This window comes from Oryx dammah, unplaced genomic scaffold (assembly GCF_014754425.2).
Source record: "Oryx dammah isolate SB20612 unplaced genomic scaffold, SCBI_Odam_1.1 HiC_scaffold_25, whole genome shotgun sequence".
Lineage (NCBI taxonomy): Eukaryota > Metazoa > Chordata > Mammalia > Artiodactyla > Bovidae > Oryx > Oryx dammah.
In genome coordinates, this window is record NW_024070209.1 from 95,757,597 (window position 1) to 95,774,117 (window position 16,521).

A 16,521-nucleotide genomic window follows, 5' to 3' on the forward strand; every position below is an offset into this window, starting at 1 on the left:
CTTTCCACCCAGGAGGATAGCCCTGAGCTTTGAGCTTAGGCAGGCCCGTGGGGATGGTGAGGGGTGAAGCTAGAAAGGCCACATGGCTGCAGCGGCCCTGGGGGGCAGGGGAGGGGTGGCTCATAGCCCCTGATGTGGGGGATAGGGGACACAGTGGTGGTGCTTTTTACTTAAGCTGGGATTCCCCCAAAAGACGTTCTGTTGAGCCTGAATTTTAGGTGCCTATGGGATGTTCAGGTGATATGGTATTTATTGACCTAGATGGAGTTCAGAGGAAAAAAATCTGGATTAGGTCTTCAACCTATGAATGTTAAAAAAAAAAGAGAGAGAGAGAGAGGTCATGGGAGTGGTTACAATTGCCCAGAATGTATGTGATGTCAGGAGAGAAGCCAGCCAGGCCTGGAAGAACTCTTACATTAAGGAGATGGGCAGAAATGGAGACTGAGAACCATCGGCCAGGGGCAGACAGGGGAAGGAGTTACTGTGGTACCCTGGAGGCCAGGCATGGAGGGAGCTTCAAGATGGACCAGGGGGTGGCAATGCCAGATGCTGGGGAGAAATCCAAGGGTGAAGGGATGAAGCCGTCTTCAACAGGCATACCCAGCAGGCCAGTTCAGCAACAGCCCCAGGCCCATGGGTTAGCTCCCAAACCCATTAGAGGGCAACAAGTCAGCTCCTCTGGGGCACAAGACACCGTCCACACATCTCACGTGGAGCTGGGAGGAAGTTACAGACAAGAACCTAACCACCAGAGCTGAGTAACAGTGGAATGGGGCTATCTGCTGAGTAATGAGTGTCCTGTTGCTGGGGGCATGCAAGAAGAAGTTGCATGGCTAAACGTCAGAATTCCAGGCTGCGAACTGGATTAGACATCCACCAGTGTTCCTTCTGGCTCTGAGCTGTAGAGCAGGATAGGAAGGAGGCCAAAGCCAGCAAACAGACCTCAGCTACTGGGCCCACAGGGGGTCCCAGACAGGGCTTCAGCAGGAAAGGAGCGGGGTCATGCCTACCTTGGGGAGGCGTAGGGTGTCTGAGACACTGTCTCCTATTCCCTTGGCCCTTCCTTCCATGTTCAGTGGAATGGCAGTCCCTAGCACATACCATGGGAAACCTCAGAAAAAAGACAAAGAACTCTGGCTAATTCTTGCTCATGTCTGAGCATGGTGATCCAGACTGTGCCTGGGCACAGGAGGGCCTGGCTGCCTGGCGAGACAGGGAAGCATATATGTACTTGATGGGTAGGGGTCTTCAGGGGGATCCACCTAGCTGCCTTCCTCAGACCACTTCTACCCCCATGATGGGAAGAAGCACCACCGTTCCTAGTATCCTGGTATGCTTGCAGTGGTGAGAGCCCCTCTGCCCCAGACCCAAAGCCTCCCTCTTCCCCCGGGGGCCATCGTAGGCTTCCTGAAGGGTGGGGAGCCCCTCTCCTGTAGGGCTGGGTGGGGCACCCTGCCACAGGAGGCCTGCCAGCCACTTTCCCCCTCTTCCCCAGTGAAGTTCGCCTGCAAAAATAATGTCAGTGCACTTTTCAGCGCTGACAGAAATCCCACCGATAATTGGGAAGAACGGGAAATGCAAACGTTAAAATCTGCCGTGTCATGGGTTCACTTTTCTGATTGCCTGATAAATGCGCCGTCCACCGACAGATGCTGTATTATTAACACTTGATTAAAAATCACTTCAGGTTTGAACCAGCCCGTCGAGAAGGGAGCGTCTTGACAAGACTTGTGGTTTGTGATTGACAATTAGTAATATTCGGTGTGTCACAACATAGATAGTGTGACTTATTGGTGCCAGTGTAACGCAACACATTTCATCTGAGCCTCTCAGATTGGTACATAGGAATAAGAAAGAAAGGATGGAGTCCCATTCAGCCGACTTTGATTACCAACAAAAGGGAGTTTGTACATACCTGTTTAGGCATGCCCTACCTGGATTTCCATCAATCAGCCAGACAGCTGAGACCCCCTCTTCTCTTTGGGAAGGAGACCCTCAACAGAGTTGGATCTCATTATGCAACCCTCCACTTCTCTATCAGCAGCCAAATCCTTTCTGTCTGGAAATATGAAAGCTTTTCGCTCTGACGCTGCCTCCGCACCGCCAAATTACCAGCCTGCTCCTCTTAAAACAAAGGGCTTCTCATTTTTAAAAAAGAAAACGATCATAACTTGATTGGCATGCTACATCCTTTTCCTTCAGCTATTTTTCTATCTTGGTGTCAGCGGGAGTTGGATTCAGGGGCCAATTTTTTTTTTTTTTTTTTGTCTCAGTTCTAATTCAATCCCTTTTAAGTGCTTTTAAGAACAGTGCAATTCAAGGTCTTTCCTTTTTTGGGGTCTGACCTGGATATCGTTTTTAGTTTCCTTCTCTGCTAAGATTATCCAGGCAGAGAATGGTTGTTTGCATTAGTGAAAGGTGATGAATTTAATGCTATTAATCTCTGCAAACTTTGGGAGAAGTGGCCTCAGATGTGATTTAAATGCCTTGCAGAACTGTATTCCTTGTAATAGAGAAGTGAACCTTAGCGCAGGGATCATGTTAACTCACCATCCTGCATGAATTGGCTTCTCAGAACTTACCACCATCTAAAAAACGCTCTTTTTTTGTTCATTCACCTATCTTTCTACTGTCTGCTCCCACCATGTCTCCCAAAACCCCTCAAGAACGCATGAGAATGAAGACCATGTCTCTTTGGTTCACTGCTGTATCCCCAGTGCTAGAACTTTCTGGCATGCGGGAAGCTCTTAAACATTTGTGGGATGAATGAATGAATGCATTAACAATGGGGTCCTGGGCAGTCTGGAGGTCAGAACCTAGACCTGGCTTCCATATGAGGAATATTCTCTTGGGGAGGCAAGTAGTTAGCTCTTGGAGGTGCAAAGAGGCTCACATTTCTGTCCTCACCCAGACCTGAGGGCTAGGCTTTTCCAGCTCTGGTTTCCCATCCACCCCCATCCCCAGGGAAAGTCTCCAGGGATCAGGCTTTCTGATGGCGAGAGATGCAGCTTCTCTGCAGGGGTGAAGACCAGTGAATGAGGCCAGGCGCTGCTGGAAGGGACAAAACAAAGTTGCCATGACTGGCTGGCAGGGTGCTGGTCGTTGCTCTGTCCCCACAGGACACCCCTGGCCAGTCCAGCCTTGGCTTGGTCCAGGATGAACCTGTTTATCTGTTCAATTACACCCTCATTCAGCCCATCAATGAATGTTTCCTGATTTCTAACAGCTGTGTAAATAATGCTCAAAATTCTCCAAGCCAGGCTTCAGCAGTACGTGAACCGTGAACTTCCTGATGTTCAAGCTGGTTTTAGAAAAGGCAGAGGAACCAGAGATCAAATTGCCAACATCCGCTGGATCATCGAAAAAGCAAGAGAGTTCCAGAAAAACATCTATTTCTGCTTTATTGACTATGCCAAAGCCTTTGACTGTGTGGATCACAATCAACTGTGGAAAATTCCTTAAGAGATGGGAATACCAGACCACCTAACCTGCCTCCTGAGAAATCTGTATGCAGGTCAGGAAGCAACAGTTAGAACTGGACATGGAACAACAGACTGGTTCCAAATAGGAAAAGGAGTACGTCAAGGCTGTATATCGTCACCCTGCTTATTTAATTTATATGCAGAGTACATCATGAGAAATGCTGGACTGGAAGAAACACAAGCTGGAATCAAGATTGCTGGGAGAAATATCAATCACCTCACATATGCAGATGACACCACCCTTATGGCAGAAAGTGAAGAGGAACTAAAAATCCTCTTGATGAAAGTGAAAGAGGAGAGTGAAAAAGTTGGCTTAAAGCTCAACATTCAGAAAACGAAGATCATGGCATCTGGTCCCATCACTTCATGGGAAATAGATGGGGAAACAGTGGAAACAGTGTCAGACTTTACTTTTGGGGGCTGCAAAATCACTGCAGATGGTGACTGCAGCCATGAAATTAAAAGACGTTTACTCCTTGGAAGAAAAGTTATGACCAACCTAGATAGCACATTCAAAAGCAGAGACATTACTTTGCCGACTAAGGTCTGTCTAGTCAAGGCTATGGATTTTCCAGTAGTCATGTATGGATGTGAGAGTTGGACTGTGAAGAAGGCTGAGCGCCAAAGAATTGATGCTTTTGAACTGTGGTGTTGGAGAAGACTCTTGAGAGTCCCTTGGACTGCAAGGAGATCCATCCAGCTCATTCTGAAGGAGATCAACCCTGGGATTTCTTTGGAAGGAATGATGCTACAGCTGAAACTCCAGTACTTTGGCCACCTCATACGAAGAGTTGACTCATTGGAAAAGACTCTGCTGCTGGGAAGGATTGGGGGCAGGAGGAGAAGGGGATGACCGAGGATGAGATGGCTGGCTGGCTGGCATCAAGGACTCGATGGACGTGAGTCTGAGTGAACTCCGGGAGTTGGTGATGGACAGGGAGGCCTGGCGTGCTGCGATCCATGGGGTTGCAAGAGTCGGACATGACTGAGCGACTGAACTGAACAGCTGTGTGAAACAGCACAGAACTAGGAGCTGGTTACCCCCATTCTCCCCTGGTGTCTTCGCTCTCAGGCCTGGACATAGCCTAACTTTGTTGGCTGGACATGTGGAGCTGCTCTTGGGCCCGCTTTCAGGGACTCATCACTGGCTCCATCCACTGTCCATCTCTGAAGTCAGGACACCCCAACTGAGGTCTCAGATCCACCCTAGCCAGCTTTGACTCACTCTGGGTACCCCATTCCCCAAAGAGGAATCAGATCAGGGCATCTCCTGGAGCTGATAAGGAAAAGGGCTTACAATCATGGGTTAGGATTACACAGGAATCTGTCTCCCCAAAGCTTGGGGACCTCCTCAGGTACAGGGGCCATGCCAAAGCTGTATCGTGTCCTCAGCCCAGAGAGCAAGACTAAACAGGGGAAGCATATGGGCTGGGCAGTGGCTCCAGCAAATGCCAAGGTTAAATTGAAGTTTTGTCATTTACTAGTTGGAGAAGGCAATGGCGCCCCACTCCAGTACTCTTGCCTGGAAAATCCCATGGACGGAGGAGCCTGGTAGGCTGCAGTCCACGGGTTCGCTAAGAGTTGGGCATGACTGAGCAACTTCACTTTCACTTTTCACTTTCATGCATCGGAAAAGGAAATATCAACCCACCCCAGTGTTCTTGCCTGGAGAATCCCAGGGATGGCAGAGCCTGGTGGGCTGCCGTCTATGGGGTCACACAGAGTCGGACACGACTGATGTGACTTAGCAGCAGCAGCAACACCATTCACTAGTTGGGTGCCGTTGGACAAGCGACTAACCTCTTCAAGCTTCTGTTTTTTCATCTGAGAAATGCAGAGAATGATGGAAGCCACTGCAGAGGTTCTAAGGCAAGGGTTCTTAACCCTTTTTATGCCACGGACCCCTTCAGCAGTCTGGGGAAGGCTGTGGGTCCCTTCCCAGGACAAGTGTTTCTAAATGCATAAAATCATGCATACAGGATTACCAAAGAAACTGATTTCTTAAAATACTATGATCAAAATATAAAAACTTGTGATATATCAATACACATGCTTCTTTATGAACACATTAAACAGCAGGGTCTGGTGGCAGTCCTAATCACTGTCTTGATTTCAAGGTGGTGATAAATTGTAAAGGATATTCTGAGAAATTGGCAGCAACTGTGATGTGCTATGAAAACATCTGTGGTTTCCACTGGTGACAGGGTCATCGGGATTGGTAACATGACATTCTTAATGGAAGGAAAGGCTAGATTTCAGCTACAGGCGAGTCAATCCAGGTTTAGGAGCCCTGTTTTGAAGGAAGCAGCAGGAATGGCAACCAGAGAGGCAGCAACAAGGACAGAAGTGAGGAGGGTGGGGGGCTGTGGGGTTGGGGTGGGCCTGACGTGCAGCTGGGGGGGCGCAGGCCCTGGGTTCTCAGTGTGAGTCCCGCATCTGATTGTAGCACAGATTTCTTGCAAAAGGCGGGCGGTGTTCGCACATAACGGTTTCACCCACAGTTTAACACCGCCATACAGTATGTTCCCCATATACGAACCTTCAAGTCGTGAACTTTACAAGATGCGAATGTGCATGCCAGCCCCTGTGTGCCAGCTGTTGTACTGTACTACTGTGCTTTTCAAGGTACTGTACTGTCAGATTAAAAATGTTTATTTTTTGTGCTTGTTTTCTTACATATGTATTGTGTGAAAACTATTACAAGCCTATTACAGTACAGTCCTATGAAGCTGATTGTGTTAGCTGGGGGTCTAGGCTGACTTGTTGGACTTATGAGCAAGCTGGATTTAGGAATGTGCTCTTGGAATGGAACCTGTTCGTATTTAGGGGACTTACGGTACAGTGGTTGACCCAGCTCAGATGTACCAGGGTCCCTGTGTGCCAAGGCCTGTGCTTTCATTCTCCGTGTCAGTTAATACAATGGTCCCACAAGGTCCCCATCTTTCAGATGAGAAGACGGGGCCTCACCTGCCCAAGGTCACACAGTGGGGGGTGGGGGAGTATGGAGGTTGATAGCAAACCCAGGTAGGGGTAATTCCAAAGGCCACGTGTTTTAGTTCTTTGGCAGACTTTAAAGGGTGTCTCACTATTTAATCTTAAAAAAAAATTATTTATGAAGTGGAATTCCTGTGCTTTGATTTACTAGTGGTTTTGCCTCCTGGATGAGTGACCTATTCAAATTCTTGGCCTTGATGCATGTCCTTCAGGAAATCTATTAGGATTTGATGTCTTTCTTACAGTTTGTGGTGACTCTTTAGCGCATAAAGATATGCTTCCTGAATGGTGACTATGATTTTGGTATCTTCATTGGGAAATTCCTTTCCCCTTGCCAAACCTAGAAAAATGCTTCAGTGATGATGGCTGAATCATTTATTTCTTTTGTACTAACATCTATTACTATTAGGATTCATTACAAAATAAACCAATATCCACATCATTAGATGGCAAAGAAGGGCTTCTTGAGACAGACATCTTCTCCTCAAACCTGGTTGAACACTAGACCCAGTAAGGGACTTGCAGACCCAGACAGACTCTGGGCTGCCTGACTCCTCCATGTGGTGAGCAATGGGACGGGCCTGACATGCAATTGTAGGGGGCCCAGGCCTGAGTTCTCAGTGTGAGTCCTGCATCTGATTGTAGCGCAGATTTCTTGCAAACTTTCTGGGCCTCTGCATTCTACAAAGCCCCTCTGCTCATGTTGAAGACACACCAGTTTGCGGAGCAGCTTGTGGGGACCACTGGTTTATAACACTATTTCTCTGAACAATAAAGGAAGTAAGAAGTGCAGAAATAAACATTCAAACATAATCAGACTTCTGAGCTAGTTTTCAAGTTTCATACGCTGACTCTGCCATTTATAAATTGAGTGTCCTCGGACAAATAACTTATCTCCCTGAGCCTCAGTTTTCTCATCTGTAAAATGAATACCAAAGTTTCAAACTCACTGATAAATGAGATCATGTTTTGTTGTTGTTTAGTCGCTCAGGCGTGTCCAACTCTTGCGACCCCAGGAACTGCAGCACGCCAGGCCTCCCTGTCCATCACCAACTCCTGGAGCTTGCTCAAACTCATGTCCACTGAGTTGGTGATGCCATCCAACCATCTCATCCTCTGTTGTCCCCTTTTCCTCCTGCCTGCAGTCTTTCTCAGCATCAGGGTCTTTTCCAATGAGTTGGCTCTTCACATCAGGTGGCCAAAGTATTGAAGCTTCAGCTTCAGCATCAGTCCTTCCAATGAATATTCCGGGTTGATATCCTTTAGGATTGACTGGTTGGATCTCCTTGCAGTCCAAGGGACTCTCAAGAGTCTTCTCTAGCACCACAATTCGAAAGCATCAATTCTTTGGTGCTCAGCCTTTTTTACGGTCCAACTCTCATAACCATCCAGGACTACTGGAAAAACCATAGCTTTGACTACATGACCTTTGTCAGCAAAGTGATATCTCGGCTTTTTAATACACTGTCTGGGTTTGTCATAACCTTTCTTCCAAGGATCAAGCATCTTTTAATTTCATGGCTGCAGTCACTGTCCACAGTGATTTTGGAGCCCAAGAAAATAAAGTCTGTCACTGTTTCCACTTTTTCCCCATCTGTTTGCCATGAAGCAATGGGATCTGATGCCATGATCTTTGTGTTTTGAATGCTGAGTTTTAAGCCAGCTTTTCCACTCTCCTGATCATGTACATAATATACTAAACAGTGTCTGGCCTGTGGTGAGAGCCAAGTAAATGTTCGCTGCTACTATTGCCACAATGACTACAACCAAAATTGCCCTATAATATGACAAATATTCAGGTAGAACATTTGCTCGAAAGACCTTGGGACTTGGGTAGCTGTAATGACCACATTCTTTAATGAGGAAAGTTGCCATATGGTCATCAAACTCTTGTAACACCACGGACTTGGGCCTGATTCTGGAGCAGGTGGGACCAGGCTGAGGGGAGCTGGTTGGGCTCCTGGATTCACACTGCAATCCCCAGGGTGACCTGGTGAACTCTGAAGGGTCCAGACTGGCATGCATTAATTCTCTGGGGCCTGTCTGATGGGTAAGTATAGGGGGGCACTGCACAGGGAGGCAATATGGTAGAGTAGAAGGAACAAAGGTGTGAATCTCAGATCTGCCGCTTGACAGCTGTGTGATCTCAGAAAGCCCTTCACCTCTCTGGTTAATCATATATACCTTTTGGAATTTGAAAAAGATGTTATGTATGGCTTGACCAAGGGCCTGGGCTCATCCTGATACTTGGTAGCTATGGCTTTGATTAATAGAATGGCTGCACTTTGGGTCCACGGGGAGTCCATTAGAGTTGAGAGGAGACCTCTAGGAGAGCCGGGGCAGAGCGCCGCTAGATGGGGGAGAAGGACGAATGTCAGGGACTTTAGCAAGGGCTTGGGGTTCAGGGCTGGTTCTAGTCTCAGCTGGGGTGAGACCGTGGCTCAGTGGGCAGATGGTGACTGGCTCCTTCAGGCCCATCAGATGCCAGGCTTGAGTCCCATCCAGTGCCAACATAACAAATAATATTCACTGTCAATGTGATTTGGGACCAGAAATCCAAAGGAAGCAACTCAAATGTATATAAACAAATAACCGTGTAGTAAAGTGGCCAGAGACAAGACCTATTTACCCCAGTCAATGCTTTCCTGTGTTCCAGCCACAGTCTGCCAGCAACAGTAATGAAAGAGAGGTGCCATTCCCAGAAGCAATGGAAAAATACTTAGGAATAAACTTAATGAGAAATGCGTGTGACCTATATAAAGACAACTACAAAATTTTATTGGTGAAATAAAAGAAGACCAGAATAAATGGAGACGCATACTATGTTTCTGCATGGGAAGACCGAATATTGTAAAAATGTCAAACCACCTCCATGTTAATCTGCAGATTTAATGCAACACCAAACAATCCTGTGAAAGGAACTTGATGAAATGATTCTAAAATTCATCTGGAAAAATCATTGGTCAGAATATCAAAGAATATTCTGTAAAAGGAGAACATTGATGTAGAGCCTTACTGAATGTTAAAACATATAAAGTAGCAATAATTAGAACAGTGAGAATATTGGTGGAAAAAACGAAATAGATTTAAATGGATTAGAAGAGAATGTCTGGAAATAGATGAGATCATATGTAAAAATTAAATATAATAAATCCAAAACAATGAGTAGATGATGAATTATTTAGCAAATGCTGCTGAAAAAACTGATTAGCAACTTGAAAAAATAATTTGTAATTTAGATATACCTTAGATACAACTCTCTCTGCATAAAAGATAAAATTCATTAAAAAAATTGAATACTGAAAAAGCTAGAAGAGAATGGATCTGAGTATTTATTAGGTCTTGGGAATACGAATTTTAAAGAGACAACATAATAAATTATATAAAATGTAAAGTATATACATACAATAAAACTTATATACAGATATGATGACTAAGTAAAATATTTGCATGGGAGCAAGAACTATGAGGAATAATAATGATATTATAATAAGAAGAAGAACATAATAATATGTTCAGGGAGATGTTTTTCCTTTTTGTTTTAATAACCTTTTTTTAGCAAATAAAAATCAAGAGTAAAATGTCCATAAATTATATTTAGATAATTAAATATTATAAAATCTTAAATATGTATGAACACACAATCCCTTTATCTACTATTGCTATTCTGATTTTAATATAAAGAGTTGGAAAGCCATTTAAGAAGGTATTCTCCTAGGTATGATCTCTCTTGAGGAGCTGCTGATAAATGGTCTCACTAATTCTTTAAATTCCAGTTCACACTTTATTTCCTCCAGCTGGAGTCAAGGGCTTTGTCAACTCAGCCTAAATTTAAAAATAGTTTTATTTCTATTGAGGTAAAACTTCTAGGAAAGTGCACAGTCTTACGTGTGGAATCAACAGCACTCACGCCACCACCCATAACGATGCAGGACATCTCCAGCACCCAGAAGTTTCCCTGTGGTTACTACCCCGCCTTTCCTGCTTTCAACATGAACTAGGTTCATCTTGCCTGTTCCTGAACTTTACATAAACAGAATCACACATGCTACAATCTTTTGTGTCTGGCTTCTGTGGCGTTACATTGTCTGTGAGCTGGATCCAAACAGCAGTGTGTACTGGTAGTTCATTTTTCATGGCTGTGTACTACTCTGTTGTGTGTGTGCTGATACCATATTTTTGTCCATGCTACTGGTACAACAAGCTTCCCAGGCGGCTCAGTGGTAAAGAAGCTGCCTGCAGTGCAGGAGACAAGGGTTCGATCCCTGGGATGAGAGTATCCCCTGGAGAGTGAAATGGCAACCCACTCTAGTATTCTTGCCTGGAGAATCTCATGGACAGCTGAGCCTGGTGAGCTACAGTCCATGGGGTCATAAAACAGTTGGACAGGACTTAACAACTTTAAAAAACACCAACTGATACAAAGGTGTAGGGTAATGGAGAGAGGCTTGTATCACCAACTTAGACACCCCCACCCCACCCCCTGCAAAACCACAGTGCTTTCCACTCCCCCTTGACAAAGGAAGGAGAGGGGGCCCATCAGTAGGAGAACTTGTGACTTCTCACTTCTGCCCTTTGTTTTGGGAGACCCCTTGTCATGTGGCGTTTAACCATCTTCAGCATTCAGTCTTTAGTGGACATCTTGCCCCCACCAGGCCAAAGCTCAGAACTCCAAAATGCCCCAGTTCTGACCCCCTTAGTCCTAGAGCCTGGTTTGGGGGAGGGCTGTAACTGGTCCAGGGTCCTGGGGGCAGCTTTGGCTAACAGATGAAGGAAGGGAGGCCACAGAGAAGGTGTGTGGCAAGACAAAGCCCTCCCTCCCACCACCCCATCCCCCAAAGCTCCCTTACAGAAGGTGGAGGGAAGGGTGGCAGACAGGAACCTCCCCCGCCACCCGGGTCTGGGCAAGGACAGGAATAGTCAGATGTACGCTTCAGAAGGACGATTCTAGCTGGTGAACAGTGGACTGGACAAAGTTAAATGCGGGCAGACCACTTACTCATCTGTAGAATGGGGTAATAATGCCGACCTGATGGAGGAGGAGCCATGTTGGAAGCGCTTTGCTCCTGTTCAGGTGGTGGGTTTCCTGATGGAAGGGTGGGAGGAAGCGGGGAGGCGGGGCCAGCAGGTCTCTGGCCTAGCTCGGCTGTAGGCACCTGCCACGCGCTCTTGATGAAATGAGTGACTAGTGGTCATTTCCAGCGCCACCTTCAGACTTTTCAGTGGATCGGCAAGGCCAGGTAAATTACACAAGGCATAATAACACCTTCCACGTGGCGTTGTTGAGACAGACCAGCTCATAAAGTAAATATCCTCGTGTAAATCCTCAATAAACAGTAGCCGCTGTGGTTTGGGACGATGAAAAGGCTGTGAAGGAGATTCAGGGGTGAAGGTGAGGCTGTGAACCCTCTTTCCAGGCACCAAACACCCCATATTCCCCCCCCTGGAAAGACTATAGGCCCCACCCCCTCGCTCCCTGACTCCTTCTCTTCTCAGTCCCCACCCTGCTCTGCGCTCCCTCCCTCATCTGGATCCTGCTTGAGGAACCACAGTTGCCAGGGTCCTGCTGCTTCCATGCTTGGCCCCTGACCAGTTCTCCACTCTACAGCCAGAGGCTCTTTGACAGAGTAGACCAGCGCCCCATCATACTTCTCTCGGGGCTGTCTGATGGATCCCTACAGCGATTAGAATAAAACTGTCTGACTCCTTCACTCCGGCGCCATGGGATACCTCCTCCTTGTCAATATCACCTCTAACCTGGCTCCCAGCCCCTCTGCTCCATGCATCTTGGTTCCCTTAGCCCAGGTCCCTTTCTGTCTGAGGGCCTTTGCACTTTCTGTTCATGCTCCTGGCAAGTTCTGTCCCCATATCTTTATATGTCTGGCTTAGCTCTTTCAGCTAAAATGGCATTCCCGCCACCGCCCCCCGCCCCCAACAACAAAGACCTACCCTGAGCAAGCAATCTAAAGTAATGACTCCTTATTGCTTCCCTGGATTCATTTCTTGTAGCACTTAACATCCTCTGAAAAAAAAATTGGTTTTGTTCATTTACTCATTTTCTTGCTTTGCTGGGTGTTGAAATCCAGCACAAGCTCCATGAGCAAAGGATCTGATCTCCCCAGCAACAGAACAATCTCCAGCACATAGCAAATATTTAAGATAAAATATGATGAAAGGAGGAGTGAACAGTGGTGGACAGAACAGTGGTGGGGGCGATGGCACCGGGGAGACACAGTGAAGGTAAGGGGACTGTGCTTATGATGTTCCTAGTCACTCAGATGTCCTTGTCTGTGGCTAGCTGGTGCCCTTTGCATCTCAAGGGTGGCACATTCTGAGAGGAGATTTGGGGCTCACTGCTCTCAGGACTATCTCGGAACTATCTCAGTCTACAGAACACCCCAGAGCCCCAGCCATGAAGCCCATCCAGCCTTCCCCTTTGTTTAATATTGAGCTTAAACTTTGCATACCTTGTTTAAACATTTTAGTACCTTCGCATCGATTCTACTCCTTACCGAAAATAAAAATATTTTGGTACTGCAAATATTTGACACCACTTGGCATTTTTCAGTGCATTAATTAGCAATTTGCTGGATAAATATTGCTGTGTAAATCAACAATCACTTCCTGATAATTAAAACCCAAGTCAGATGTTATTGGAAAACCCACCAGTGTATGCTCCAGCTCTGAGAAACGTTGCCGCTTGCGGCTGTGGCTGGAGCAGAGTAGCCCAAAGAGGGTGTAGGTGATCCTGGGCTGAAAAGTGAAAGTTGCTTAGTCGTGTCTGACTCTTTCCAACCCCATGGACTGTATAGTCCATGGAATTCTCCAGGCCAGAATATTGAAGTGTGTAGCCTTTCCCTTCTCCAGGGGATCTTTCCAACTCAGGGATCGAACCCAAGTGTCCTGCATTGCAGGCAGATTCTTTGGCCACCCATGAATTCTAGATTTGGTTTCAGGGAGAGAAGAGGGGGAGCTAGAGGTTCTGGCAGTGTCTACAGGGCTGGGATGGTATACTGAGTCTCTCAGTGCCCCAAAGAAGGCTGGGGACAAATGTGAGAAACAGATCTGGGGCAAAGTTTTGTGATAAGAATGAGTCTGTCTAGAGGAGTGGTTACATGCATGAACTTGGGAATCCAGCAGATGTGGAGGAGAGCCCCAGATCAGCCACTTGCTGGCTGTGTGACCCCAGACGAGGCATGTCTCCTCTCTGGGTCTCGAGTCTATCATCTGTCAAATGGGTATAATAAAAGTTCTGTTTCACAGGACTGAGAACAAGTGGATGCAATGCATGTGCACTCAACAGCTCCTGGTGGTTGACTGTCATTGGTTGTTCTTCCTCTGGGTAGCTTGATCTGGGTCCAGTCTCTCTATGCCCCTGTACCTCTCATCTTGATGCTTTTTCCCAGTACTGCCTACCCAAAGAAGGTAGTGGGTAATTCTTTGCCCATCACTTCTTTGCTCTGCCTCTCTCCAAAATATCTTCTTGGTTGCGAAGCAAAATCCTAATGACCAACTGGGAATCCTCCCTTGGCTTGGCTAGGATGAAAGGAAGGCAGGCAGGGATGGCCCAGCTGGTGGGGTGCCATAGGGCCAGGGTTACAAGGAGAAGGGTTATCTCCCCTTAGCTGTGTGGTCTCAAACCTGAGGAGCCCATTGCATCCACAGGGTGGATGGGAAGCTAAGTCCTATAGGTTAGGAAGATTGTAAGGAACATGGACAATCAGATGGTGAACAAGACAGCGACTGAGACTTTTGTTTGACTGCTTCCTCCCCTCCTCCCATTCCTTCTGAAATGAAGGAGAGAGATCAGTGGAGAAATAACTCTAGAAAGAATGAAGGAATGGAGCCAAAGCAAAAACAATACCCAGATGTGGATGTGACTGGTGATAGAAGCAAGATCCGATGCTGTAAAGAGCAATAATGCATAGGAACCTGGAATGTCAGGTCCATGAATCAAGGCAAATTGGAAGTGGTCAAACAAGAGATGGCAAGAGTGAACGTCGACATTCTAGGAATCAGCGAATTAAAATGGACTGGAATGGGTGAATTTAACTCAGATGACCATTATATCTACTACTGCGGGCAGGAATCCATCGGAAGAAATGGAGTAGCCATCATGGTCAACAAAAGAGTCCAAAATGCAGTACTTGGATGCAATCTCAAAAAAGAATGATCTCTGTTCGTCTCCAAGGCAAACCATTCAATATCACGGTAATACAAGGCTATACCCCAACCAGTAACGCTGAAGAAGCTGAAGTTGAATGGTTCTATGAAGACCTACAAGACCTTTTAGAACTAACACCCTAAAAAGGTATCCTTTTCATTATAGGGGACTGGAATGCAAAAGTAGGAAGTCAAGAAACACCTGGAGTAACAGGCAAATTTGGCCTTGGAATGCAGAATGAAGCAGGGCAAAGACTAAGAGAGTTTTGCCAAGAAAATGCCCTGGTCATAGCAAACACCCTCTTCCAACAACACAAGAGAAGACTCTACACATGGACATCACCAGATGGTCAACACCTAAATCAGATTGATTATATTCTTTGCAGCCAAAGATGGAGAAGCTCTATACAGTCAACAAAAACAAGACCAGGAGCTGACTGTGGCTCAGATCATGAACTCCTTATTGCCAAATTCAGACTCAAGTTGAAGAAAGTAGGGAAAACCACTAGCCCATTCAGGTATGACCTAAATCAAATCCCTTATGATTATCCCTCACTTAGGAAGTGAGAAATAGATTTAAGGGCCTAGATCTGATAGATAGAGTGCCTGATGAACTATGGACTGAGGTTCGTGACATTGTACAGGAGACAGGGATCAAGACCGTCCCCATGGAAAAGAAATTCAAAAAAGCAAAATGGCTGTCTGGGGAGGCCTTACAAATAGCTGTGAAAAGAAGAGAGGCAAAAAGCAAAGGAGAAAAGGAAAGATATAAGCATCTGAATGCAGAGTTCCAAAGAATAGCAAGAAGAGGTAAGAAAGCCTTCTTCGGCAATTAGTGCAAAGAAATAGAGAAAAAGAACAGAATGGGAAAGACTAGAGATCTCTTCAAGAAAATTAGAGATACCAAGGGAACATTTCCTGCGAAGATGGGCTCAATAAAGGACAGAAATGATATGGACCTAACAGAAGCAGAAGATATTAAGAAGAGGTGGCAAGAATACACAGAAGAACTGTACAAAAAAGATCTTCATGCCTGGATAATCACAATGGTGTGATCACTCACCTAGAGCCAGACATCCTGGAATGAGAAGTCAAGTGGGCCTTAGAAAGCATCACTACGAACAAAGCTAGTGGAGGTGATGGCATTCCAGTTGAGCTATTTCAAATCCTGAAAGCTGATGCTGTGAAAGTGCTGCACTCAATATGCCAGCACATTTGGAAAACTCAGCAGTGGCCACAGGACTGGAAAAGGTCAGTTTTCATTCCAATCCCAAAGAAAGGCAATGCCAAAGAATGTTCAAACTACCGCACAATTGCACTCATGTCACATGCTAGTAAAGTAATGCTCAAAATTCTCCAAGCCAGGCTTCAGCAATACGTGAACTGTGAACTCCCTGATGTTCAAGCTGGTTTTAGAAAAGGCAGAGGAACCAGAGATCAAATTGCCAACATCTGCTGGATCATCGAAAAAGCAAGAGAGTTCCAGAACAACATCTATTTCTGCTTTATTGACTATGCCAAAGCCTTTGACTGTGTGGATCACAATAAACTGTGGAAAATTCCTTAAGAGATGGGAACACCAGACCACCTAACCTGCCTCTTGAGAAGTCTGTATGCAGGTCAGGAAGCAACAGTTAGAACTGGACATGGAACAACAGACTGGTTCCAAATAGGAAAAGGAGTACGTCAGGGCTGTATATCGTCACCCTGCTTATTTAACTTATATGCAGAGTACATCATGAGAAACGCTGGACTGGAAGAAGCACAAGCTGGAATCAAGATTGCCGGGAGAAATATCAATAATCTCAGATATGCAGATGACACCACCCTTATGGCAGAAAGTGAAGAGGAACTAAAAAGCCTCTTGATGAAAGTAGAAGAG